Source organism: Pseudorca crassidens, chromosome 1 (genome assembly GCF_039906515.1).
Source record: "Pseudorca crassidens isolate mPseCra1 chromosome 1, mPseCra1.hap1, whole genome shotgun sequence".
Classification (NCBI taxonomy): domain Eukaryota; kingdom Metazoa; phylum Chordata; class Mammalia; order Artiodactyla; family Delphinidae; genus Pseudorca; species Pseudorca crassidens.
In genome coordinates this window covers 76,385,479-76,413,021 of record NC_090296.1, presented here as the reverse complement: position 1 = coordinate 76,413,021, position 27,543 = coordinate 76,385,479, and the positions used below count along the sequence as shown (strand labels likewise).

The 27,543-nt window shown below is 37.8% G+C and overlaps 2 protein-coding genes across 10 annotated transcripts in view; one reads left to right on the top strand and one right to left on the bottom strand.

Moving 5' to 3' along the window:
• Nucleotides 1-13,189, bottom strand: part of HNRNPC (heterogeneous nuclear ribonucleoprotein C) — a 47,011-nt gene extending 33,822 nt beyond the window's left edge. For 2 of the 9 annotated variants that reach the window (XM_067741333.1, XM_067741350.1), the window contains exons 1-2: nucleotides 13,031-13,188; nucleotides 8,029-8,054 (exon numbers count right to left, since the gene is read on the bottom strand). The gene's annotated coding sequence lies outside the window, so the exon portion shown is untranslated. Of the gene's footprint in view, nucleotides 1-7,302; nucleotides 7,661-8,028; nucleotides 8,055-12,365; nucleotides 12,411-13,030 lie in introns of those variants that run through there. The other 7 variants (XM_067741285.1, XM_067741339.1, XM_067741297.1 and 4 more) reach the window with 6 other exon arrangements.
• Nucleotides 13,190-13,571: 382 nt separating this feature from the next.
• Nucleotides 13,572-27,543, top strand: part of RPGRIP1 (RPGR interacting protein 1) — an 85,501-nt gene continuing 71,529 nt past the window's right edge. The window contains 1 exon segment of the mRNA XM_067741380.1: nucleotides 13,572-13,873. The gene's annotated coding sequence lies outside the window, so the exon portion shown is untranslated.

Genomic DNA, 27,543 nt, shown 5'->3' with positions numbered 1-27,543 from the left:
ATTATTCAAATTTTGTATATATAATGGTCATTTTAAATACTGCATTATTTCAAATTTATGTAAAACATGGCTACTCTATGACCCTCAACTCTGCTCCCCAAACATCATAAACACTCTTGCCAGAAACTTTACCGAAATTTCCAACTCCCAAGCAAGCAATAAAAAGGAGTGAAAGGATAGGGCATGAAATTCTGTATTTCTAAGAAGCTTCCAGACGATGATGATGATGATGATGATGATGATGATATGCTGTTGCTGTAGCACAGACCATATTCTGAATAGCAAGGGTCAACAATATTTATTCATAAGACTTCATTTCTTTATTATCTTGTAGAAAGCTTCAGTTTTATCAGTAAACTCAAACTGAGCATTGAGTTATAACAAATACACTTTTAAAAGTCTCCCCAGGAAACACGTTCGGAAAAAAATCAAGATTTTTCAGGTTTTACAAAGATAATACCGTGGTTTTGCTATGTAACACCCAGTGGGATCTGGGCAAGCATTCAGCTATCAAATAAAATACATTAATATTTCTGCATTAATACATATGCATAGTCACTCAATGTAACAGATTATAATCTCATGTCAATTGAAGTCAGGTTTTGTCATCAAATGAGTCTGTCAAACTGATGAAAAATCTTTGTTGTCATAGATTTCTGAACTGCAAACAAAAGACTTCACGAGTACAGCAAAATAATTTTTTATAAGAAAATAAATTTTAATAAGGAAACCCGACTTAAAGTTACTATATCATTCTCCATCACTCAGATCCAAGCAGCTAAAATTTAGAATTATTCCTAGTTTCAGAATTTAATAGTAAAATGTATATGAAATATAGTGGAATCCCATCTTTTGCTATCCTGAAAACTCAATTTTATCACACGAGGATAATCATACCAAGATTCTCATTCAAAAAATTTTTTTACACTTATCTCTAATAAACAGAACTTCCCAAATTCTAGGAAGAACTAAGCAAAACATAACATGTAAGCAAAAAACAATCATCCACATTACCATTCCCACAGAAATAAAACACAACTGGAGAATGCCTTCTTAAAATATCTATTACATGTTTTTGTGTGATAATGACTGGTTATTTTTAAAGCCCTTATCTTTAAAGAGACACTGAAATAGCTAAGATGAAATATATCAAATATTTATTTACTTCAAAACCACAGGAGGGGAAGGGACTGGATGCAGGTATAGATGAAACAACATCACCCAAGAATTGCTAAAGCTGGACAAGTTCATGGAGACTGATTATACTATTCTTTTTTGCATGTTTGAATTTTTTTCACAATAAAATTAAGATAGCACTGAATATATGCATATATACACATATATACATATCTGAGAAAAAGAATTACACGTGAATCTCAAAGTATACACAGAAATATAATCAACCTGGTAGCACCTCGATAAATATTCTTACTCTTCAATTTATACTTATCAAACACCAAGAACACTTAAATTTCAGGGTCAAACCCTGAAACACAAGCAAAAGATTCAAGTAATTCACAAAACTAGAAGTTAATTATTAGTGGTCACTTACATTGCCAATAAGTAGATAAACTGTTTTCACCTTCCTGGAGAGCAACCTAGATTGAAAGTTTTTAAAACATTCATGCTCTTGAATAATTGTACTTCTGGGGCATAATTCTAAGAAAATAACTAAGGGTATTAACAAAATCTTAGTTGTAAGACTGTTCAACTGTTTATAAAAACTGTTTGTAAAAGGGAAAATTGGGGGAAAACCTAAGGGCCCAACAATAGAGTACTGGTTAAGTAAAATATTGTACAAGTATGCAATGTAATACTACGTAGTCATGAAAATTTTTAGGAGAGCTGTTATCTAATAACATTTTATGTTATGTTTGTGTTGAAGAAAAAAATTATTACTTAAATGTACGTGCCATATGTAGGACATTACTTTTCAAACGCCTACATATGCAAAAAAAGTCTAAAAGGAGACATCAAAACCTTTTATTTTGGATGGTTAAGTATGTCTTTTTTGAGGGGTCTGCATTACATTTTCTAAAGGTTATGTGAGCATGTACTGCTTAATTCGGATTAAACCTAAAATAAAGATGGGGGTATCTTCTCTTAAAAATCCACATCAATCTTAAGTCATTTGATTAGTCTTCCTCTTTAATTTCAGTAAAACTATATCTTAAACAGCACAAATAACTGTAATTCCAACATAAGAAGCCAACAAAATTTCAAGGACAAGGGAAAATTTTTCTTTAGAAAGCACTTCGCTACCTCAATTTTAGCCATAAAGTTTTTTAAAGTTATCACAAAACCACTTAGGTGAAGATGACTATATAAAGGATTAATATAAGGAATTATAGCACACTATGAATGGTTACATCATTTTCAGAATACAGAATTTTAATTAGAAGGCTAAGGGAAGATATTCATTTAACATGTATTCTACTAAACTATTCCTAAATGTCATTCCAGACTAGTTAGAAAAGCCTAAGACTGGTTCAGTGAACTTCAGGGAGTTATATTAGTTCTGAAATCAACTCAAAAGCTGTAGGTTAATCTAAATAAGAAGCAGGAAGAATATTTCAGACTGGTGAAATTGGAATCAGATTAGGTAGGAAGAAAAACTCAGATGTCCTTTAATCTGCTATGGCTACCTCTTAAAGATAGCGAGGCATTCCCACTGGAGAATAAATTTTTAAAAAGTGATAAAGTTCTTCCAAATTTTGATTACAGCTCCATCACAGACAACACAGCAGCCTATGCCCTCAAATGCTAACATGACTCATTCATTCCATCACAGCCAAACCTATTTTAAGGCCGTTTTTACAACTTAACTATAAAAACTGCTTACTAAACTACTACACAGGCCATAGTTATGCTATTTATACCCAGACACAAAATCCGAAGAGTTGATGTATCCCTACAACAAGGAGTTTTAAGTTTAATTAGAAGCAAAATAATGCTGTGTTGCTCATTAAGCCCTTGAGCACACAAAGCAAAAGTTTTCTAACCCTCCTAAATCCCTCGCCCTTGTCCAGAAGTAATCAATCAATGTTGTTTCGCGTCTAACTTTCCAAATATTTCTCTGTATCTTTACGTAGTAGAAAATAAACTTCTATAACATGAGAGTTGATGAAAAGAGCTAAAGAGTATTTAGAAGGCTAAGTGAGAGAAAACAGCACTGAGGCAGTGGCTTTTGAGTAAGAACCTAAACGAACTGAGGAACCCAACCGTCTCAATGTCTAGGGGAAGAAAATTCCAAGGAAAGGCTTTGAGGTGGGAACATCTATTATGTTCAAGTCTCAGTAAGGAGGCCAGTGTGGCTGCAGCAGAGTAGTATACCATTAACAAGGGAGGAGGGGCACAACAGATCAGGTAGGGCACCTTGTAAATCACAGTGAAATTTTGACTTCAACACTGAAATAGCCAGCTATTAAGTGAATTTCAAGAAGGAAACTACTCAAGCAATACATTTTTCAAGCATTACATTTCAATGGGATCAATCTAGTTACACATTGGTGTAGAGGGGCAAAAGAAACATAAACCTATTGCAATAATGCGCAAGACAAATGATGGCTTGAAATTGGATCAGGCCATAGCAGAATGGGTGGAGAATTCCTGTTATATTTTAAAGGCAGAGATGACAGCATTTTCTACAATGCCAAAGGTGAGGTATGAGAGGAAAAAAAGTCAAGGATGGCTAACCATCCTAACTGACATGAAAACTGGAGTTTCATTAACTGAAATGGGCAACACTGCAGAAGAAACTGGTTTGAGGGAAGAACAGCAGGAGCCCAGTTTCATACTTTTAAATTGATATACTTAACATTCAAGGGAGTTGTCAGGTAGGTAACTGGACAGATGACAGTATGTCATTCAAAAGAGAAGTCCGGGATGGTGATATATGCATGGGAATCATCAGTTTACAGATAGTATATAAAATCATGGAACTGATTAAATGACCCAGGAAGTGTGAATAGAAAAGTGGAAGAGCTGAACCACAGAGCACTCCAGCTGAGTGGGAGAAGGAATAGCCAGAAAGAAAATAAAAACCTGGAAGTTAAGTTAAAAAATGTTTTAAGGAAGAAAGTGGCTCGACTGGTTAAATCACACCAACAGGTCAAATGTAATTGATTAAGGACTGAAAAAGAACCACTGGATTTAGTAACATCCCTCTGGGTTACATATTTTTTAAAACCATAAATAATACAATTATTTATTTTTTCTCCCAACTGAAACTCACTTTTAAACATGTTTACTTCCCTAAAGAATGCTGTCACATCCAAAGAGTCCATAAAATTATACTACAAAGCTATATCTACCTAAACAATTACCTTGGATATTTCATGCTATTTAAACTGTTGTGAATTGAACAACAAAATATTTAACAATGACATTTAGCTTAAAACTTGCCAAAAATAGAAATCCAGAGCAGTTTATTTTTTCTTTTTTGGCACTTTAACCAAATTAAAGATTTGTTTTCCTAGAATACTTCACATGTCAAGTAAAGCACAGTCCATCTAGTATGACTAAGAGTTGAAATCTGCAGGCTTAACTGCCTGGGTTGAATCCAAGCCTCACCATCTATTAAGTGTGTCTAACTTTGGGCAAATTATTTAAATTCTGTGCTTCAACAGTCTCATCTCCAAAACGTGAAAGACAATAATATTTACATAAGGTTACAATGATGATTAAGTTAACACAAGAACTTTTACAGTGGTGGACACATGGTAAAGTGTCCAGATTATTACTTCCAAAAGGAAGAAATTCAAGTTTTTCTACTTCATTTTTCCTTTCAAACAGGAAAGCTATTATGTCAAGTCTGACCCAACAGGGGTGTTGCAGAAATAACTAGTAACTTCCTAAAGCCTAACTCTATCCTCTTCAAACTCATTACATTTGCTCATTAATACACGCATCTGGGAAAAACCAGGGCAAGTGCCCTCAGGCCTGCGATTACTACTTTCTTCAAGAGGTGAACAGATAGTGGCCTACTATAACAGGTCTTCTAACCTATTTAGTCCTATTAGCACTTAGTCCTCATTACTAACATTCCCCACACAACAGCCTGAAGGAAATTCCAAGAAAGTAATCAGATCTCTCCAAAGTCCTTCAACAGATTCCTGTTGTGCCCAAGACAATCTAGATCTTAAACATGGACCTTTTAAGGACCTGTACATTATGCTTGATACTTGCCTACTTTTCCAACTTCATCTGCTACTCTATGCATTCTTGGTGACTATTCTCCAGTAGTATTTCTTGCTCTGAGGCCAAGACTTCCCCCCCAATACCTGTGCTTTCAGGTAAGATAATCTACTTCCAGACCTCAATTTCAACATCAGTTCCTTTAAGGTCTCTTCGCTAGCAGCACCCTCCCACCTCCATATTCTAAATTTGGTTCCCTTAAATATCATCTCACTCTGTTCTTTTCCTTCAAGGATCTAAACTGTGAAAGTGCTATTCACTTTATTTCTTCCCTCAATGGTCTATAATAATATTCAAGAGGGCAGGAGACAGTATGTTTTGCTCATCTGTATGTGCCCAAGTCTAATGGTGATTTTCAGAATAAGTACTCAAATGTTTAATGAACAAACATCTCTAACTTGAAACCTGGGAGTCATGCCAAATCCCTCACTCTTCCTATCACAGCCACCACCAAATCCTCCTAAATTTACCCCCTTCTAATCCCAATACCATTGCTTTTGGCCAGGCCAGGTCATTATTCTTCCTATTTTAGTATCTTCCTTATTTATCACCTACTCCAATCTTATTCTCCTCTATGCCATTTCCACACTGCTATCAGATGACATTTCTAAAAATGAAAATCTGATGTCACTCCCCAGTTTAGAATCTTTCAATAGTTCACCACTGGTTTCTGGATAAAATACAAACTTCTTAGCATGGTATTAAAACTTTTATAATCTGGCCTTACCTCTCTAAGATTCAGTTCAGCTCCCTTTCTCTTAAAAGCATTTCCTGACCTCTTAAAAAAGTCAATTAGGTACCCACCTTTGCATGGCTCTAGCCTGTGCCCACCTCTATCACATGGTGACATTATCTCATCCATCTGTCTCCCTCACAAGGCTATGAGTCCCTGAAGAACTATTATACCTTTTTGCATCCCCAAAACCAGAAGAACATGACCCATAAAATAATGGATTTGTAAAATTAAGAAATAAATTAAGCTGAACCTATAGTGAACAACAGCCACACAATGACAGTAACAGAAACACAGAGGTAGAAACAGCTTTCATACCAAAGAGGGTATCAGTAAAGCTTGGACCTATAAAAGAAAATTTTCCATTCCTCTTCCAGATAACCTCAGGACGTTTTACTTAACTTTTTCCCATTGTTTTTCTTTGAGGTTGCCTTCAGTGTTCACTTTAGATTTTACTCTCTCAGAATGAGCAAGGGAAGGAGTCAAGAATGTGATTTACCCTAGTACCCACAGAACTAAATATACCTTTAAAAATCACTCTACTTTTCCTCCCTGCCCCATCCCAGCTCAAAATCTATTAAAGCAACTCTAAAGTGAGTTATCAAAATACTCCACTGTTGTCAGTAAAATACTACAGGTTGCTAATATTCTCAACTCCTTGGCTATCCACATCCTTATTAATCTCTGCATTTTTCTTGTGAATAGACCAGATTCATTCTTTCTTATTACCCTTGGGAACACAGTGGATTCCCCAATACCTAGCTGGGCCACAAGTCATCACTGAAAAAGAGGTCACTCCCAGATCTTTCCAGATTTGGACACAGAGATTATACAGATTTTCCTGCTTTCTGAGGTTAAAAAGTCTATTTATCTTTTTATTTTTAAAAAAACCTTCCAAGTGAGATAGCATTTCAGTATCACAGCATGCTTCTTGTGGTCTGATTCATGTTAACTTTTAATGATAAAAAACAGTCTAAACAGAATACAATCCAAAATTGTTGTCACAGACCCAAGGAAGATTACTCTAAATGACAGAAAATTTTTCTGATTTGCAATTATCTAAGAAAAGGTACCACCTAATATGTCTGTCTTGTTGCTAATCATTAAAACAAGTCGTCTTCATTCTAAAGTATATGCGAACTTCAGCTGCTCTTTCCATATATGAAATACTCTCAGCAAGCCCCAGTTTGACGCTCATAATTCCATTAGTTTACAAAACCCTGAAGTGGTCTCCCTTAGGAACATCTCTTGAGATACGCACAAAAGCCTTAACCCAAACATTTCCAGGTAGAAGTTATCACCTACACCACATCAACTAAACTTAAACCAGTGTATTTCCTAGTCTTTCCAAGGAAACCAAGTGGACCTCACACCTCTTACCATCACCCAGGAAGGGTGTGCATCTGTTCCGAAGGCCCCCCTGGCTCCAGGTCATCCTGGCTGCTGCTGCTCCAGGCTGGGCATCCATGTTGCTGCAGCTTGTGGTTTGTGAGGGGTAGTGTACAGGAAAAGCAGGATGGGATTTCAAGGGAAACAGGAGGGAGATGGCTTTCTGGGAAAATGCCATCACCAACTTAGGTGTTAAGTAGTACCACACACATTTTATTGCAGCACAGTTTAAAAATTTAACAAATGAAAGATTAAAAATAAAAAAAACAAAAATAAAAAAATTAAAAATACAGACGACGTCCAGAGATGCTCTAAAACAGTTAAGTTAAAGATCAGGAAAAATAAGGTCACAGACTTAACAGCCAGTAAAATTCTTTCGAGCGTGGGGAAGGGGATGAGGGTGGGGAGGGGGGGAGGGGGGGGTTGGGAGAGAAAAGGTTTATGTGATCAATCCACTTAAAAATGCTAATGCCTTCACTTTCTCTCCCAAGATGCAAAACTCCAAAGTCAATCAGGAGGCCGGAGAAATTCTTATGAACATTCAGAAAAACTCGATTTTAATCCGGTTAAAAATCATCAGTGTCATTATCATCATCATCATCACCATCATTAAGTATAATAATAAATAATAATAGTAACTAGTAACAACAATAAAAAGGAAATCAGCGGAAAGTCAGGAAAAATGTAAAAACAAAAATGGAATAACTTACTGTAGCTGAAGATCAAAAAAATCTCACTGTAAAAAAACAAAAATAAAAATAGCCCAGATTAGAAAAACGGGAGGTGCAAAAATGTCAAGTCAATAAAGTTCATTTCTTTTCTCTTTCCAAAAGCAGTTTCCACAAAAACCGCAAGGGTAAAGTTCTCAGTAGCAGACAAGCAAAGCCCTTTCCACATCATCAAACAAACTTAAAAATACACGAGGAAGTTGAGAGGTCAGTGTATGAGAGGCTAAAAGGCTCCTCCTCCTCCTACCCAACTGCTGCAGAAAAAATAGAAATAGAAATTTAAAAATTACATCTTAAATCCAAGTCCCGTTTTTGGAAACAATTAAAAAAAAAACACCTGTAAATCTGCTGTAGTGCACACCAAGTTGCATCATTATGTTTAAAATGTCTTTATAAAATCAGTTTTGGAATGGGAATGTGTGTGTTCTGGAAGGGTGGGGAAGGGAGGTTAAAAATCAAAGCTGAGCTCCAGTGAGTAGGGATGGGGTTCGCCTTGCTGCCCTGTGAAAGGAGAAGGGACAGATTGAGTCAGAGTTCCTCAGAAATGTTGTGCCCTAAACCCCCAAGACAGAAACATCTGTCCATTGCATCTAACACATTTTGGTAAAGCGTACATCCCACTGGGATGGGGACAGCTTCTATAGAATCATCGCCTCTACCAGTGACTGTCCTCACAATTCTTCAATGTCAGCAGGTGCCTAAAGTTGACTAAATATGCACCTGTATTCCCTTAAGGGTCTCAAAAAAAGGTCCACATTCCAACATTCAATTTGATAATCAGCAGTTTGGGCAAAGAAAATATAGAAAAACCATGTCAGCAGAGATGAAGAAGTGAGCAAATGTCAAACATCAAGATTATGAAGCAGATTAGTGGGTTTTAAGTCCATGTAGCTTTTACTATGATACAAATTGAAGGGGAATGGTCTACCCTGAAGATACATACTAGAAATGACATCTAGTTTCAGAACCAGTGAGTGGTCAAACCAAAAGACCTGACAGAACCTATCAGGGGGAAAGATGATTTAAATAAGGAGCACATTAACACTCTCAATAACAGAATGAAAAAAAAATCAAATGAAGGAAAGAAGATTATTATGGCTACTGAATATTTAATGTCATAAAACAGATGAAAAGTAAATCATGGTCCTTAAAGAATTTATTTCTGTGGTCCCACTGTTTATAAACTAGAACATACAGCTAATTCCAAGATAGGAATTCTACGAATCTGATACATAATACCACGACAGACTGGGTGTTTCATCAGCTACAAGATTTGCAATTAGATTGCAGGTCTTTGAGCAGGTAAGAATGATCATACTTGCGTTTCAATATCCAATCATGAGATTTTATTCTCCTTTTCAAATGTCAGTAAACTAAAAAATTTTAAGCTGCGCTTTTAGAAAGTGTTGCTTGAGTCAATTACGTATGAATGATGACAGCAACAGGTACTGTAACTCTAAAATTATAACTGTAAATTTTTAAGTAGTAGCAGACCAGTTTAGGTACGACATGTAAGTTACTTTTATGCTTAGACTGATGTGTTAAATTGTACAAAATGTTAAACTAAATGTACATAGAAAACGTACACTATTTGAATGTTACCTCCTCTGAGTAACTGTTAGGGATGTTCAGTTATAGTGAAACATTCAATTTTCGTCTTTGGAGTCACAGCCTGAACCTGGTACTCAAAAATTTCAAGATATGTTATGTAACCGTGGCTCATCTACAAACAAATCCTTTGCAACAGTGTTACAAGACATAAGCTTAAAAAGCAGCAACTGGGCTTCCCTGGTGGCGCAGTGGTTGAGAGTCCGCCTGCCAATGCAGGGGACACGGGTTTGAGCCCCGGTCCGGGAGGATCCCACATGACACGGAGCGGCTGGGCCCGTGAGCCATGGCCGCTGAGCCTGCGCTCCGCAACGGGAGAGGCCACAACAGTGAGAGGCCCGCGTACCGCAAAAGAAAGAAAGAAAAAAAAAAAAAAAAAAAGCAGCAGCTAATGTGAAAACATTTACATCTTTCAAAATCAAGAAGCTGCCTCCCAAGATGTTAAGTTGATGAGCTACCACTCATAAAAATGACCAACTAACTTTAGCACCTAACTGTAATCTTTGCAATTAGCAGTATACCTAGTTTATACTTTGTCAAATCCCTGGGAGATTTGGATCCTTCTTCTAAAGGGGTATTCTCAAAGTAAGGGCTGCCAACCAGCATCACGTGGCACTTATTAGAAATGCAAATTAGCAGGGCCTACCCCAGGCTTACTTAATTAGAAAGTGGTGGTGGAGAGCCCAGCAATCTGTTTTAACCAGCCCCCTGGTTGATTCTAATGTCTGCTCATGTTTAAGAACTACTGTGTAGAGTTTAATAAGGAATCTCTATCCTCTAGTTAAGATCGATATAAAATAAATACGAGAACATTATAACATATCATAGTAAATGCTATATTATACTATAAAACCCTATAGTAATCCTTTTCCCCTTTATAAACCCCAGATTTCCAATATCTAAGAGAACACATGCAGTTGTCACACCAGTCAGTTCTCTAGTAAATCTATTATGTACAAAACCTTAAACTTCCCTAATCCCAATGAGAACGAATCAGTACATATTAAGTATGACCACATAATGCTCCTCAAAGATAACAACTAATAAAATTACTTGAAGACAGATACTGTTAAGGCAGTTACCAGTAATAACTAATATACAAAAACTACTGTCAATAATAAAACTGTTTCTGTACACTTTTTAGCCTTCTGGCAACAAATGACTTGAGTTACAGAAAGCAGAAATTAGAACAGGTAAGATGCATAAGCCCCCTTATAAGTATAAAACTGCATTCCAGAAAGTTTAACTGATTTGCCTGTCAGGTAATAATGAACAGGGTGGGAAAAATCCAGTTCTCTTAACTCCTAGGCCAAGGTTCTTTCAACCGTCACATTCACCACTTAAATCTCACACATCCACCAGTTAATATAATCAATCTTTAAGATTAGAATTACTAGCTGTTTTGGAGTTTATTCCTTGCTTGTTTCTAACAGCAATTCCATCCAAAACAAGGTCCAACGCTATGTGAAACACTCTAGAGACCTAATCACAAATAATACGGTGTGTTTACAAAGGAACAGCAAACCACCACCAGGCACTCCCGAGGCATAAGCATGGGAAACACAAAAAGGTCAGAAGATCTGTAACTTACTCAACCTTCTTAAATCCTTCCTCTCTCCAACGAACATGTAAATGTTACTAATGCCTATCTATTTGAAATCAAATCTAGAATTGTTTCAGGTATTAATTTTGCGGCCAAATCATTCCAGAGGAATATTAAATCAAAGGAAGTGTTACCTTGGTACATGCTGATCCTAAGGAATCCATATTTCTAACATCTCAAGGCAAGAGAAGTGCCCTTCAGTTAATTTCAATTCCCATCAATAGTTGTTCTTAAATACTAATTTCTTACATTTCTCGTTATTTGCCAACAATATATCTATTAGGTGTATGGTTTCCTAAATTAACCAGTCACTGCCCTTATCTCACTTCTAACAGTTCTGCACTTAACTTTAGTTTTAAGTCCATGTAATAATATACTTAGGCTTTTTTTTTTTTTTTAAAGACAATGCTTTTGATCCCTATTACAATATCTACATGGTGAGGGGTCAACAAATGCATAGCTATGTAGAATAAGAGTACTTTTAGTTTCTATCAAAAACGTTCCCTACGGCGTGAATTTACCCCACAGTATTGGTTTAAACTGTACTTAATAATATTACTTTTTGTGACAGTAACATATTATGAAAAATAAAACCAACTAAATCTTAGACAAGGATTAAAAAAAGCCATTTCTTGGAGAAGTGATTGTGATACCACTATAAACCTACGTAATTTCTACAAACTTGGCAAAAAACTTTGGTAAAGTTTCAGGACCTAGTAAGTAGTAAGCACTGTTAATACTTGCTTAAAAAAAGCATATAGTTATGCATTTTTGCCTAAGTTGGGATGGTCTGGAAAATTAATGCCAAAATATCCTGAAAGTCAAACTTTATCATCTTAGGACGTTACATTAATAATAAACGCAATTCTCGTAATTTAACATTTTCCCAAGATAATTTAGGAATTTCCAGTTACCGCTAGTGTTGTTGTAATTAGGTTCTTGCAAAGATTCAAATATAGTAATTTTAATACCTACTATTCCAATAGGTAAAGCCACTTGACTTAAGCTGGTGGCCAAATTCCTTACTAGTTCTGCTACTGATTTAATATGACCCTGGCAATCAACACTCACGCCTCGGTTCCTGTCTGAGAAAGATAGTAATACCCACCTCAAGCAAGTTCCACTAACTTATATATTTCAAGTGATTTGTAACCTGCAGATAAAAAGCCACCTTTAATTATTAATGTTAATACGTAAATGAGATTACAATTTAAAAAAATAAAATTGAAAATAACTATTTCGAGGTCCATCATTTCTTCAGAAAGGAGTAAAATAAAATAAATCAGTAAAATATTAAATCTATTGTTATAATATTTACTATTCTTAAACCGTGAGGTGTCCTCCAGAATTTAGAAGCTTGCGGTACAATAAATATCTGCTTGATAACGCTTCCCCACCCCCCGCTCAATATTTAAATTTAACAGGAGGCATCGACACTACATTAACTTGAACTACATTAATGAGCATCTCGATCGTCCCTTTCGTCCTCTCATAGAAAATGAAAGGACAGCATCCGTTAACGCAGGAGACCGAAAAAGAAAACGGACATTTTTCCTGCCGATTGTGGCCTAGAGGACACTAGGTTAAAAATCTACGCAAGGGCTGAGGCCTAAAAAACTCTCGCGCGCGTAAGACCTAATCCCCCAAAGCAAATAAAATAAACGGGGGCCTACGTACTCTACCGAGGGAAGGGTTCCCTCGTCTTCTCTCCCACACCCCCTCGCGTTCCCCGAGAAACCCAGCGCCTCCCCAGCTTCCGCCCCCTCCACTCACCAGGAGGGGGAAGGGAGAAGAGATTCGATTCTGAATCTCCCACTCCCGAGTTCTACGCCGAGAAGCCAACTGCTGCTCGAGGTCCGCAACGCTGCCGCAACAGCTCAGCCTTCGCCTCTTCACAAAATGGCCCCCGCGTCTCCTCTGCCGCCGAGGCGAAGGCCTAACCCCCGCCCCACTCCTGGGAATCCTCCTATTGGCTGCGACTTTTCTAGCTCCCGCTTCTAATTAGACAGTTTTACAGCTCCTCACAATTCTATCCAATCATAATTAGGAGTGGGTTAGACTAACCTAGCGAATTTCCACATGCGTGACAGAAACTAGTTTGTAACTGGTCATTTTTCCTGTCATTTGTCGCCTGAGAAATGCTTATTGGCCACTGTACCTGACGGAGAGCTGGGTGGAAACTTGCCTTTGTACCGCGCACCGCTTCACATCCGGGTATCCGGAAGGTCTGATTGGCGGCCGCGGGATCCTATCTGCGCTCCTCAGAGCGCCTAGTAGAAGGCCCGCCCACATCTCGGAATTCCCGCGGCGGATGGGGGGAAGGGCGGGGAAGGTTTGCTGGGTTTTGTTTGCTAGCGGTTGGAAGGATCCGCCCTTGCCCTGGGCATAGGTAAAAGGAGAAGCTCTCTGAGTTAGTTCTCTGTCCTGCGGTGTGGATAAAGAAAACACTTTTCTTAGAGTGGGGAGGGGGCACTAAAGACCAGAAAACTAACCAGCCCTGCAGTTTTTCCAACCCTAGAGCTCCTTCCTGGACACTTCTCAGCCTGTCAAGCCCTTCTTCAGACAACCCATATCTCGGTCAAAACAACTGACTTCCTTACCTCTCCACCACAAAAGGTAAAGAAAGTCCAAAATGCTGGCCTGGAATATACTACAGCACCCATCCTCTGGCCCCAAATCATCTCACTAATACCCTACATGTCAACCAAATTGGCTTATCCGGCTAGCTCTCCCCTGCCCGTCCCCGAAATCTGGTCCCTTAATTCCCCTCACCCTGAAATGGCCCGTCCCCCACCTACTGGCATCGTCTGCACTGCAGTCCCTCTGGTTGTATTATAGCAGCCATGCACGCAATGGAATAGGACCAGCTGTGCTAGGAATGAAAGATATTTCTTTGTGTAGTTAGGGAACGCAAGATGCAGAACACTATCTAGAGAATGTGATGCCATCTGTATACATTTTAAGGAATATATGCATATGTGAATACAGTTGTATGCATTAGTTTTGAATTAATTCTGAATTTCATAGAGGTTCACGAGGAAACTTACCTGTCAAAGGAGAAAATTAAGACAATTTAGTAACGAGTTTAATGTCCTTTACTCAAAGGAAAACAATCCATGGTTGGAAGAGTACAGTGACTCACAAGCCATGGAGCACTCCCCCAGAGAGTTTGAGCAAGAGAGAGTTTTATGCAGCATTAGAAGCTGCAAGGCAATCAGGGCGGGATTGGCTGGGGTTAGGAATATGACCTTATTTAGAAAGATTAAGGAACAAGGAAATAAGTATAGAGCCCAGAAATATGGCGTTTGAGGATTGGCTGACTGGATGTACTGCGTTTCTGGTCAAACTGAGCCTTTACAGGAACATGAAGTTTCGGTTTGCTGATGTGACGCCCCCAGCAGGAGCGACTCCATCTTGGGCCTAGAAATTTATTTTGACATACATTTGGAGAGCGAACCTTTTGCCTTTTTCGTTGGTATGCCTTTCTGTACTGTTTTATTTGCCATATGCATATATTGCTTTAAGCAGATTTAAAAAGCAAAACCAAAAAGCATGTAAGAAAAAATATACTAAAATGTTAATAGTGGTTCTCTCTTGGTGGGAGAACTACGTGTGCTTTTTTTTTTTCACTTCCTTGTGCTTTTCTATATTTTCCAAATTGTCAACTTAGAACAGGTAATCAGAGGGAAAACATCTCCAAGTACTTAAAGCCTCAGCTCAATTGCCACATTGCAGTTTATTTAAAACAACCTCATAGCACTGTGGTTAATTTTACACTCGTCTCTTCTCCCCTTCTAGATAGTACGTCTTTTTTTATTTTATTTTTAAGTTATTTATTTATTTGGCTTCATCAGGCCTTCCTTGTGGCATGAGGGCTCTTCATTGTGCCGTGCGAGCTCTCTAGTTGTGGCACACGGGCTCAGTAGCTGTGGCACATGGGCTTAGTTGCCCCGCGACATGTGGGATCTTAGTTCCCTGACCAGGGATCGAACCCACGTCCCCTGCATTGAAAGGCGGATTCTTAACCGCTGGACCAACAGGGAAGTCCCAGTATGTCTTTCGATTGCAGAGTTTAATTCTTATTTCTCTCTGTACATGTACATTCTTATTTTCTCTCCTATTACATGTCCTAGGACCTTAAACAGAGTGTCTGAAATTCATGTTAAAGTAATTAATCATTAGCTTTTATTTATCAGGGGAAATTGTTCTTTTCCCAGGACAGTTAGACTATCCTTTCTTTATTAAATATTTTATATAGCACTTATTCAGAGGGACCCAGATGCTGTGAGGCTTGATTGACATGTAATTCATGTAATTCCTGACTTAAGTAAACAAAAATAAACACTAGCATGTTTTATTACTCACTGTTCTCATAGAGTAAAAATGTCTATAAAATGTTAATGAAAAGTACTTAAATTCATTTTACCAGAAATCAGTTTTACTGCATGATCTTTATCATGACCTACTTATTAACCAACACTGTATTTGGTGCAAGGGAAGTACTTCAGAGACAGCATTTATGTTTTCAGGGAGTTCACCCCTATGCTAGATGGGGTGGAAGTGGAGGATACAAGAAGAATTAACATCCAGTCCCTCCATCAGGTAGCTTGAATTTACTAAGGATGAGAAAACAAGTGCAAAAATAGCATAATACAAGGCAGAATGCAAAGCACCATGTTGACGATAAACATTCAGGACTTTCTGGTTTTAAGGCTCTGTAAACTTAGGTGGGTGAAATGGAGTGGAGGAAGGTCCCTTTATCTCTTCTGCTTACTCTAAACACCCTTAAACTTCTAAAACTGAATGCTTTTATTAGGTGGCTGTGTATGTAGAAAGAAAGCCATGAGCCAGACTCCAGTAATGGAGGGGAAGTAGGGGAAGAGATAAGGAAACAGAAACAGTAACTCCTTACCTTGGGCTAAAGAGAAAAAACAAAACTGTACTTTTGTCTTTAATTCAAGAAGTAATTCTCTTTGAACAAGGCTTTATGTAGCTTAGAGGTATTGCCAGAATAGTGTATCCCCTGCAACTTTCCCTCCTCAAAGTTCTAAGCCACCTGTCAAGAGGAAGGAGACAAAAGGAAAAGCAGCAACAGCTATGAAATGCCTAATTTGCTTTTTACCTAACTTATTAGCTGAATATTTTCCTCAATATTTATCATCCTACACACCCTCAGCATACCTAATTATCTACCTATTCCATTCAACAAGTCAAATGGTCTTTACTAGTACAATCATCATTGCTTCTCTTCCTCTACATCCTTTATCGTCCAAGGATATCATAAGCAACTTCACTGGAGAGTGAGGGGTGGTCTCTGATGGATCCAGACAAAGCACTTGATTAAAACTTCACAGAGCTTTCTAATACCCAACGCTACTTCATCCTTCTTTACACTAATTTGGAGACCTTTCTGACTGTTGGCAACCTATCTGCTATAGGCAACCATATTCTACCTGAAAAATGACATGATAAATATATTACACACCACTTTCAAGAGCCTTACTCTTTGACTGCATCCTGTTTCTCCCACATTGAGTCTCTCCCCCAAGCTGATCCTGCAAACTGCTGTCATGGTAATCATTTGAAAGCGTTCAGTTTTATTGTGTGACTCCCACACTAAAATCCTATAATAGCACTCTATTCCAGTCCTCCATTTTCACTGTTTCATTCACAGCTCTTCCCTGACTGGCCCCTCATTACCTATCAGTGTTATCCCTTCCACAAGACCCTATGCCTAGGCAGCCCCTGCTGTCCTCCAACAGGCATAGATTCTGCAAAAAAGGTTTTAAACACTGATAATAAAATTATCAGTCACTTTGGATATACACCTTCTCAAGGCTTCTAGTGTTTTGTTTTTTTCTCTTTTTATTTTAAAGCTTTCCAAATGGAAATATCCTATGTACTTATTTTTCTTTCTTTTTTAAAAAATATTTATTTATTTATTTTGGCTGCACTGGGTCTTAGTTGTGGCACGTGGGATCTTCATTGCAGCGTGCGGGATCTTTTAGTTGCAGCATGCGGACCCCTTAGTTGCAGAATGTGGACTTCCTTAGTTGCAGCACACATGTGGGATCTAGTTCCCCAACCAGGGATCAAACCCCGGGCTCCCTGCATTGGGAGCCTGGAGTCTTACCCACTGGACCACCAGGGAAGTCCCGCATTTGCTTTTTTCTGATAATTTGTGGTTATTGTAAAAAACTGAAATACAGAAAGAGTGAAAACTTCTATGTGATCTGTCCTCCAAAAATATGCATTCTTAACTATTTGGTGTAGATTTTTACAGATTTTTAAAAAATGTATACATGGACTTATTTTTACCGGAATATTATCATCATTAATCTGTAATCAGGGACTTCTTTCATCTCTTTTTCTTAATAACCAAAACCCTGAGCTTAAAAAATAAGTAAGCAAAAAATCTTTATCTACAAAGTTTGGAAAAATTAGAAAGATTAAAGCAATTCAGAATCATGACATCTAGTGGTTTTGAGGTTGGGTAGTATTTGGTTTTAAGTATTATTGGCCATCATTATGTTAATAATAATAATAGATAACTTTTATATAACTGTGTGAAGCACTTTTCATCTGGCATTTTATTATCCCCATTTTAAAGATGAGGAAACTAAGTCACAGAGAAGTTAAGTCATTTGCCTAAGGTGGCACAGCTAGTTTTGGGGGTTTTTTTGCCTTTTGTTTTTTAACATCTTTATTGGAGTATAATTGCTTTACAATGGTGTGTTAGTTTCTGCTTTATAACAAAGTGAATCAGCTATACATATACATATGTTCCCATATCTCTTCCCTCTTGCGTCTCCCTCCCTCCCACCCTCCCTATCCCACCCCTCTAGGTGGTCACAAAGCACCGAGCTGATCTCCCTGTGCTATGAGGCTGCTTCCCACTGCTATCTATTTTACGTTTGGTAGTGTATATATGTCCATGCCACTCTCTCACTTTGTCCCAGCTTACCCTTCCCCCTCCCCATATCTTCAAGTCCATTCTCTAGTAGGTCTGTGTCTTTATTCCCGTCTTACCCCTAGGTTCTTCATGACCTTTTTTTTTTTTTCTTAGATTCCATTTGTGTTAGCATACGGTATTTGTTTTTCTCTTTCTGACTTACTTCACTCTGTATGACAGACTATAGGTCCATCCACCTCACTACAAATAACTCAATTTTGTTTCTTTTTATTGCTTAGTGATATTCCACTGTATATATGTGCCACATCTTCTTTATCCATTCATCTGTTGATGGACACTTAGGTTGCTTCCATGTCCTGGCTATTGTAAATAGAGCTGCAATGCACATTTTGGTACATGACTCTTTTTGAATTATGGTTTTCTCAGGGTATATGCCCAGTAGTGGGATTGCTGGGTCATATGGTAATTCTATTTTTAGTTTTTTAAGGAACCTCCATACTGTTCTCCATAGTGGCTGTATCAATTTACATTCCCACCAACAGTGCAAGAGTGTTCCCTGTTCTCCACACCCTCTCCAGCATTTCTTGTTTCTAGATTTTTTGATGATGGCCATTCTGACCAGTGTGAGATGAGATCTCATCGTAGTTTTGATTTGCATTTCTCTAATGATTAACGATGTTGAGCATTCTTTCATGTGTCTGTTGGCAATCTGTATATCTTCTTTGGAGAAATGTCTATTTAGGCCTTCTGCGCATTTTTGGATTGGGTTGTTGGTTTTGTTTTGTTTTGCAGTACGCGGGCCTCTCACTGCTGTGGCCTCTCCCGTTGCGGAGCACAGGCTGCGGACGTGCAGGCTCAGCGGCCATGGCTTACAGGCCTAGCCGCTCCGCGGTATGTGGGATCTTCCCGGACTGGGGCACGAACCCGTGTCCCCTGCATTGGCAGGCGGACTCTCAACCACTGCGCCACCAGGGAAGCCCGGGTTTTTTTTTGTTACTGAGCGGCATGAGCTGCTTGTAAATTTTGGAGATTAATCATTTGTCAGTTGCTTCATTTGCAAATATTTTCTCCCATTCTGAGGGTTGTCTTTTGGTCTTGTTTATGGTTTCCTTTGCTGTGCAAAAGCTTTTAGGCTTCATTAGGTCCCATTTGTTTATTTTTGTTTTTATTTCCATTTCTCTAGGAGATGGGTCAAAAAGGATCTTGCTGTGATTTATGTCATAGAGTGTTCTGCTTATGTTTTCCTCTAAGAGTTTGATAGTGTCTGGCCTTACGTTTAGGTCTTTGGCACAGCTAGTTTTTGATGGAGCTAAGATTCTGACTCTAGGAAGTCTGATTCTAGAATGTGTGCATATAACCATTACATAGTTATTAATAATGTAAGATTTGCCAAGGTGAAAAAATTTTACTCATTTATAGAACAAATATTTATAAAGTACATGCTCTTTAATAAGCATTGTGTCAAGTACTATGCCAGGTCACAAGAACATAGAAGTAAACAAAATAGAGATTGTCCCTGATCTTCAGAACAGAGTCAAGTATTAAATGAATAATTAGTCAATTGCTTATAATAAATTGTATCAAGTGCTACTAAATATAAGTACAGGGTACTATGGAATCTATATAATATAGGCCCCAGCCCCTTCAAGGAAATGTTGTGAAAATAAATGACTGAAGAAGACTTTCTATTTCTTTGTTATTTCCTCAGTTTCTTTTTTCTCCTTCCTACTAAACGTTTTTCTCCATTTTTTTTTCCTTTGTCTTCTTTGCGTCTCTTCTAATTTTCATCCCAGCAATGACCTAAATCTGGTTTCTTGCAGGTTAAGCCTTCTTTAACACTCTTGCCATCTGTTCTCCTTCTGGCTCTGAAGCACAAGATTTTACCCTCTGGTAATTTTTCATTAAGCTAATCTTTGTACAGCTTACAAAGTGCTTTTCAGCTGACAAGTCTTACATTTCATAATCAGTGCTTATTTTATTATACTATGATGGTAGAAATTGACCTTTTGAGCAAACATCTAAATGTTATAAAAATACTATGTGAACTGGCCCAAATCCTTTCAAATATGAAATTTTATTTCACATAGTAATTATCTTTCATATGACTGACCATTATAAAATTTACTCAGGGAGCTTTTAAACATAATTTTGGAGAACTTTCTTAATGTCTGAGGAACATTACAATAGAGTGATTCTTTTTTTTTCTGTACTTTATTTTATTGAAGTATAGTTGATTTATAATGTGTTAATTTCTGCTGTACAGCAAAGTGATTCAGTTATACATACATATATATTCTTTTTCATATTCTTTTCCATTATGGTTTATGACAGGATATTGAATATAGCTCCCTGTGCTGTGCACTAGGACCTTATTGTTTATACATTTTATATATAATAGTTTGCATCTGCTAATCCCAAACTCCTAGTCCATCCCTCCCTCACCCCCTCCCCCTTGGCAACCACAAGTCTGGTCTCTACGTCCGTGAGTCTGTTTCTGTTTTGTAGGTAAGTTCATTTGTGTCATATTGTAGATTCCACATGTAAGTGATAACATATGGTATTTGTGTTTCTCTTTCTGACTTACTTCACTTTGTATGATAATCTCTAGGTCCATCAATGTTGCGGCAGATGGCGTTATTGCATTCTTTTTTATGGCTGAGTAGTATTCCATTGTATATATGTACCACATCTTCTTTGGTGGACATTTAGGTTGCTTCCATATCTTGACTATTGTAAATAGTGCTGCTATGAACATAGGGGTGCATGTTTCTTTTTGAATTATAGTTTTGTCCATATATATGCCCAGGAGTGGGATTGCTGGATCATATGGCAACTCTTACAACAGAATGATTCTTATCTTTTATTACTACCTATGCCACAACTCCACCCTCAGAATACTGCCTTTTTGTCATCTCAATTTATATTCAGATACCTAAAACCTAGAACATACTCCCTTGCTCACTTTCTCATTGTTCAAAGAACCCTGACTACCATTCCCTTCTGGGGAGTGGTAAAAACAGAATAGTAGGAGTCAAAAAATGGTAAATTTGGGGAATGTGAAGAAATGCTGAATTAGGGATAATTTATCACAAAGAAAGGTGGCATGCATTTGAAATGGCAGATTTGAGCAATGGAGAAGAGATCATTAAAGTCCCTTCCCTTTTATCTGAGTCCTGAAAAGTAAACAAAAGCCTTATTAAGCTTGTGTGAGTATGGTTTCTAGTAACTAAATCAAGTATCCTTTTTCAATTTTAAATTTAAAGTAAATAAAATTGGGGAATGAAAATGTACTAAAAGTGATTTATGGTGATGGTTGCATTAGTCAGTGAAGTTACTCTAAAAATTCATGGTGTTTTACACCTGAAATGGGCATGTGTAAAATATACCTCAATAAAGTTGTTTTTTTAAAGCTACAAGGAAAAAAAATGAAATAACACTAAAAACTCAATCCCTTAGTCACACTAACTACATTTCAAATACCTAATAACCGCATGTGGCTAGTGGCTACCATTTTGGACAGCATAGGTCTAGTATATAAAACTTTTCCATGGTGTTAAAAAATACTTTCTTAAATCTGTTTTAAGATTTCTTAAGTGTGAGTGTAAAATACTTACACTTACAACAGACATATAACCAAAATAGAAAACATGAAAAAATCGAGTATCCTTAACACATCAGTGACTCTTAAAAGAAATATACAATGATAATAAATATTTTAAAAGTTCAAGGCAGCTAGCAAGCAAAGAAACGCATATTAAAAGGACAGTGAATTAGTATTTTTGTCTATGAAATAGGTATTAAAAAAAAAAAAGATGCTCCTAATGTTAAGATGAGAAGAAATGGATACTGCTGACAAAAGTGTAAACTAGTACAACTTTTCTGAAAGTTGGTTGGACAGTTTGGAAATAAGTATCAAAGACCTTAAAAGTAGGCATTCTCTTTGACTCAGCAATTCTACTTTTAGTAATTCATCTTAGAAAAATAAATGTGGATGGAAGCAAGGATTTATCTATGAGGGTTTTTAATGCGATATGGTTAGAATGGCAAAAAATAAAAAACCGTCTAAATGCCCATCAATAGGGCATTGATTAAATTGATGATACATTTATAGAATAGACTATTAAGCAGCCATTTAAAATTATATAATAGAATATTTAATAATATTTTAAAATGTTCATTGTGAATTATATATTGGTTAATGAAAAATAAAAACTTTTTAAAACTAAATGACCTAGAGTACTCAAAGCCATAGAAACAGCAAAGTAGAATGGTGGTTGCCAAGGGCTGGGGGGAGGGGGAAATGGGGAGTTGTTTAATGGGCATAGAGTTTCAGTTTTGTAAAACAAAAAGGTTCTGGAGATTGATTGTACAACAATGTGAATATACTGTTAAAAATAAGACAACAGGCCCACAATGGAGTTGTTTATCCTAAGCCCCATGTTACCAAACCAAGACTTGACTTAATTACAGTTTCAGCTGTCCCCAAAATGGAATCTTAAACCAGCCAGTCAGAATTGCCTAATCCACACTCGTTAGGTAATCTACCTGATAGACCCCTGCCGTCCCCTAAAGGATGCAATAACCAACCACTCTTTTGTCCAGTACAACTCCCTTGCTCCCACTCCCTTCTGCCTATAAAAGTCTTTCTTTTTGTACAGCTCCTCAGAGCTCCTTTCTGTCAGCTAGATAGAATTCTGCCTGATTCATGAATTGTTGAATTAAAACCAATAAGATGTATAAAATTTACTCAAGTTGAATTTTTTTTTTTTTTTTTTTTGCGGTGCACAGGCCTCTCACTGTTGTGGCCTCTCCCGTTGCGGAGCACAGGCTCAGCGGCCATGGCTCACGGGCCTAGCCACTCTGCGGCATGTGGAATCTTCCCAGACCGGGGCACGAACCCGTGTCCCCTGCATTGGCAGGCGGACTCTCAACCACTGCGCCACCAGGGAAGCCCTGAATTTTGTTTTTTAACAATACTTAACACTATTGAAAATACACTTAAAAATGGTTAAGATAGTAAATTTTATGAGTATTTTACTAAATTTTTAAAAATAAACTTAAAAAAGAAAATAAATGATTCTATTTTTTATTTTAAGTATTATGTATGCCTTTATGCATACGTAAATCAAAATGATAATCGTAGTTATCTCTGGGTGTTAGGATTACTAATACATTTGATTTTCTTTTTATTTTTCTGTTCATGTCTACCATGAATGTGTGTTACTTTTGTAATCAAAAGAATGTTATTATATCTCCGACTCCTTTTTTTTCAAGTTATTTATTTATTTTTGGCTGCATTGAGTCTTCGTTGCTGCACGCGGGCTTTCTCTAGTTGCAGCGAGTGGGGGGCTACCCTTCGTTGTGGTGTGCAGGCTTCTCATTGCGGTGGCTTCTCTTGTTGTGGAGCATGAGCTCTAGGCATGCGGGCTTCAGTAGTTGTGGCACTCGGGCTCAGTAGTTGAGGCTCGCAGGCTCTAGAGCGCAGGCTCAGTAGTTGTGGCACACGGGCTTAGTTGCTCCACGGCATGTGTGATCTTCCCAGACCAGGGATCCAACCCATGTCCCCTGCATTGGCAGGCGGATTCTTAACCACTGTGCCACCAGGGAAGTCCTCCAACTCCTTGATGACTGAAATTCCTTCCACATGGAACAAAGCCTATAGTCTACATTTAGAAGTACATTAAGCCTAGTGAAAAAATATCAAATGGTATAAATTCACTCTAAAGTGTAATGAGGCTGTCAGGGGAAAAAACAGGAGGTAACTGGTTGCCTGAAAGGGGTAGGAGGAAATGTTTAAAAAATTAGAGATTCAGAAAAAAGACAGCAAAATTACCAACACAAACTTGGCCTACTTCAAAATTTTGTCCAGCACTAATTCTGGTTAGATCATACGAAAAAGTAGAGAAGACCCAAGATCCTTGAGAAATTGCTTGGGCAAGAAGCAATCTTGGGTGCAGAAAAGGCCAGTTTTTATAATTCTGTCATTTAGACCTGGGAAAATATTTTGTTGGATTTTCCTGTTTTCGCTGGGAGATTTATGTGTTCTGGATAATTTGTATACATCCTAATTGTCTCTCTCATTTTATTTCATTTTATTTATACGACATAGGGAAGTCACACAGGGCCCATTAAACATGTGCTCACCCTCCTGGAAATTCCTTTTCAATGTATACACTGAGTGTGCATAACAAAGAGAATTTCATGTACTGATTTAGACTATATTTCACTCAATATATAGTATGAATGCAGTGACCAGCATGCAGAATTTTTAAGAACATCTAATTTTCAAATGTCAAGTTCTGTTGTTGCATAATTACATCCCAATATTTGGTTTGGAAACTATGGTCACAGTGAAATAGATTATATACATTCTTTTACTTGAGAGGGTCCTGGCACACATGGATTGAGCAGGCACACTGATCCCACCAATGGAGCAGAGTTTTTTCCCTTCAAAGAGATCCTCAGGGCTCCAGAAAATCTCCCACTGTTGTTGCCCTTCAGGAAGAGATTTAAAGATCATTCTCCAACACCAGTAAATTTCTGTTAATCTCAAATCAAATAAATACGTTTTCAGCTTTAGTTTTAGTTGAGAAGTTGGTATGTTAAAGAATGTTTTAGCTCCAACCGCAACACACATAGAGGAAAAAGCACAGCCTTCAAGCTCTGATGTGCAAAGAGTTAACATCTTAAGAGCTAAACAGAACTGTATTAACTCCTCTCTTAACAAGCCAGGAGGACAAGAGGATTCTATAGGACTGAAGGACATCAAAACAGAGAAAAGAATTAGAGAGAGCTCTCTGGAGGAAGCAAGAACTGTAAGTTTATATCTAATACATATTTATAGTCTTTCATTTCTTTCCTTAGGGTGTTTTTGAAAAGAGTGAAATGTTTATTCATTTTGTATTGTGCCTGTCTCCCAGGCATCCAGACACAGTATCACTAGGTCATGTTTAATCCTGTCACCTTCTTAACTTCATACCACGTCCAACTAGTTGGCAAGTATTTTGATTCTCCTTCCTCAGTGTCTTCGTGATCTATCCCACTCTTCCATCCCCCTGCCACCATCCTTCTTAATTCAAGGCCACTTGCCTGAACCACAGCAATATCCTAATGTTCTTCTCTGCCAGTCTCTCTAACTCACTTATGCCAGATGAATCTTCCTAAAGCCCTTCCACAGCTCTAACTCTATTGCTCTTGTGCTCAAAATGTGTAATTCTCACCCATTGGCAGAATGAATACAATGCCTCTAATTTATATGCAAGATCTTCCAAAATATGCTTCCTTTCACTTAAATTCCCACAACTCTTCTTTCTCAAAGTTGTCATGCCTACCTGCTACTGTCGAAGACCACCCTGCTCTTTGCCCATCCCTGATTCTATTGAAACTCTCCTCTGTCTGTATAGAACACTCTGTATCTCCACCTGCCAAAATCCCTCCCAGACTCCAACAACCCTCCCTCCGTAAAGCTTTATCTGATCCTTCAAGTAAATGTGAATTTCAATCTTCCTTTACACTTTCATTTTGCTTTGTTCTTCTCAGATTGACTTTTTTTTTTTTTTTTTTTTTTGCGGTACACGGGCCTCTCACTGTTGTGGCCTCTCCCGTTGCGGAGCACGGGCTCCAGACGCACAGGCTCAGTGGCCATGGCTCACCGGCCTAGCCACTCCACGGCATGTGGGATCTTTCTGGACCGGGGCAGAAACCCGTGTCCCCTGCATCGGCAGGCGGACTCTCAACCACTGCGCCACCAGGGAAGCCCTCAGATTGACTTTTTATATTTTACCTTACAGTTAAGTATGTGCTTTTCTCATTTCTCCTCTCCTCATTAATTGTTCACTTATTTTTCTTTCTGTTTTTGTGGGAAACTATGTTTTTTATTGTTATGATTGACATACAGCAGTGTATAAGTTTAAAGTGTACAGCCTAATGATTTGACTTACATATATTGTGAAATGATGACCACAATACATTTAGTAAACATCCATCATCTCATATAGATACAGAATTAAAGAAATATAAATACATTTTTCCTTGTGATGAGAACTCTTAAAATTTACTCTCTTAGCAACTTTCATATCTAACATACAGCAGTGTTAATTATATTTCTCACATAGTATATTACAACCCTGAAAATTATAACTGGAAGTTTGTACCTTTTGACTGTCTTCATCCAATTCCCATTCCCCCCTACCCCCAACTCTGGTAACCACAAATCTGAGGGCTTTATTTTTCTTCTCCTTGTAGCAGCTGCACAAAATGGGTACTCAGTAATATTTGTCAAATTAAGTTCAGTCCAAATTCCAGGAGTTCCTGTCATCTTTTCTGATCATTCATACAACCGACACTAAAATTACAGAGACTACACTTTTCTCCATAGCTTCTCTTTATCTCTGTTCCAAGTTTTTTCCTCAATGCTTACATCTGCTTTGCTTCTATCCTCTTACATAAGATCGGCTCCTCCTGAGTTCCCTCACTCATTTTAAAACTATTTTCTTTAAGAGTCTATTCACAAATTGTCCCTTCCTTCCGCCAGATTTGAAGGAGCCCAATTTCAGCGCCCCTTTCAGGGACTTGACTGTTTGGCCTGTTAAAGTTAGTAATGGGAAGACCTGAATTCCCAATCTATATTAAATTTAAAATAGCTAAAACCCTACTTCTATATTTTGACTCATAGGCCCACTTAATCCATGAATTTTTAGAGGATGGGAGTATTTTTGCAGCATTTCCTATGCTCCACTGAAATGCTACTGACATTCCTTTGAGCAGATTTTTTCACCTGATTTTTACATTTTTCTTCTTTTTTCTCTCTCCTCCTCAAATCAGTGACACCATTATGGCTCTCACTTCACTGTGTTCTTGGACGTGAGGGAGAATTAATGCAAAACTTTGTAAAATTATTAAAAGCAACTCTAAAAAGGAAAACAATTTCTGCCACAATCCAATATCATAATAATACATCAGTTGAAAAATTATTATGTATCTGCAGATACCAGGCACTCTGTTAGGTACAAAGATATCCTCAAAAGAGCTGATAGAGGGTCTTCCCTGGTGGCACAGTGGTTGAGAGTCCGCCTGCCGACCGGGTTCGTGCCCCGGTCCGGGAAGATCCCACATGCCACGGAGCGGCTGGGCCCGTGAGCCATGGCCACTGAGCCTGCGCGTCTGGAGCCTGTGCTCTGCAACGGGAGAGGCCACAACAGTGAGAGGCCCATGTACCGCAAAAAAAAAAAAAAAAAAAAAAAAAGCTGATAGACTAGTGAAGAGACACATGATATATAAACACTATAGAGAACTGACTTATACTAACCAACATACAAGATAATTACATATATAATATAAATCATTAACTTATACTGATAAATGCAATAGAATT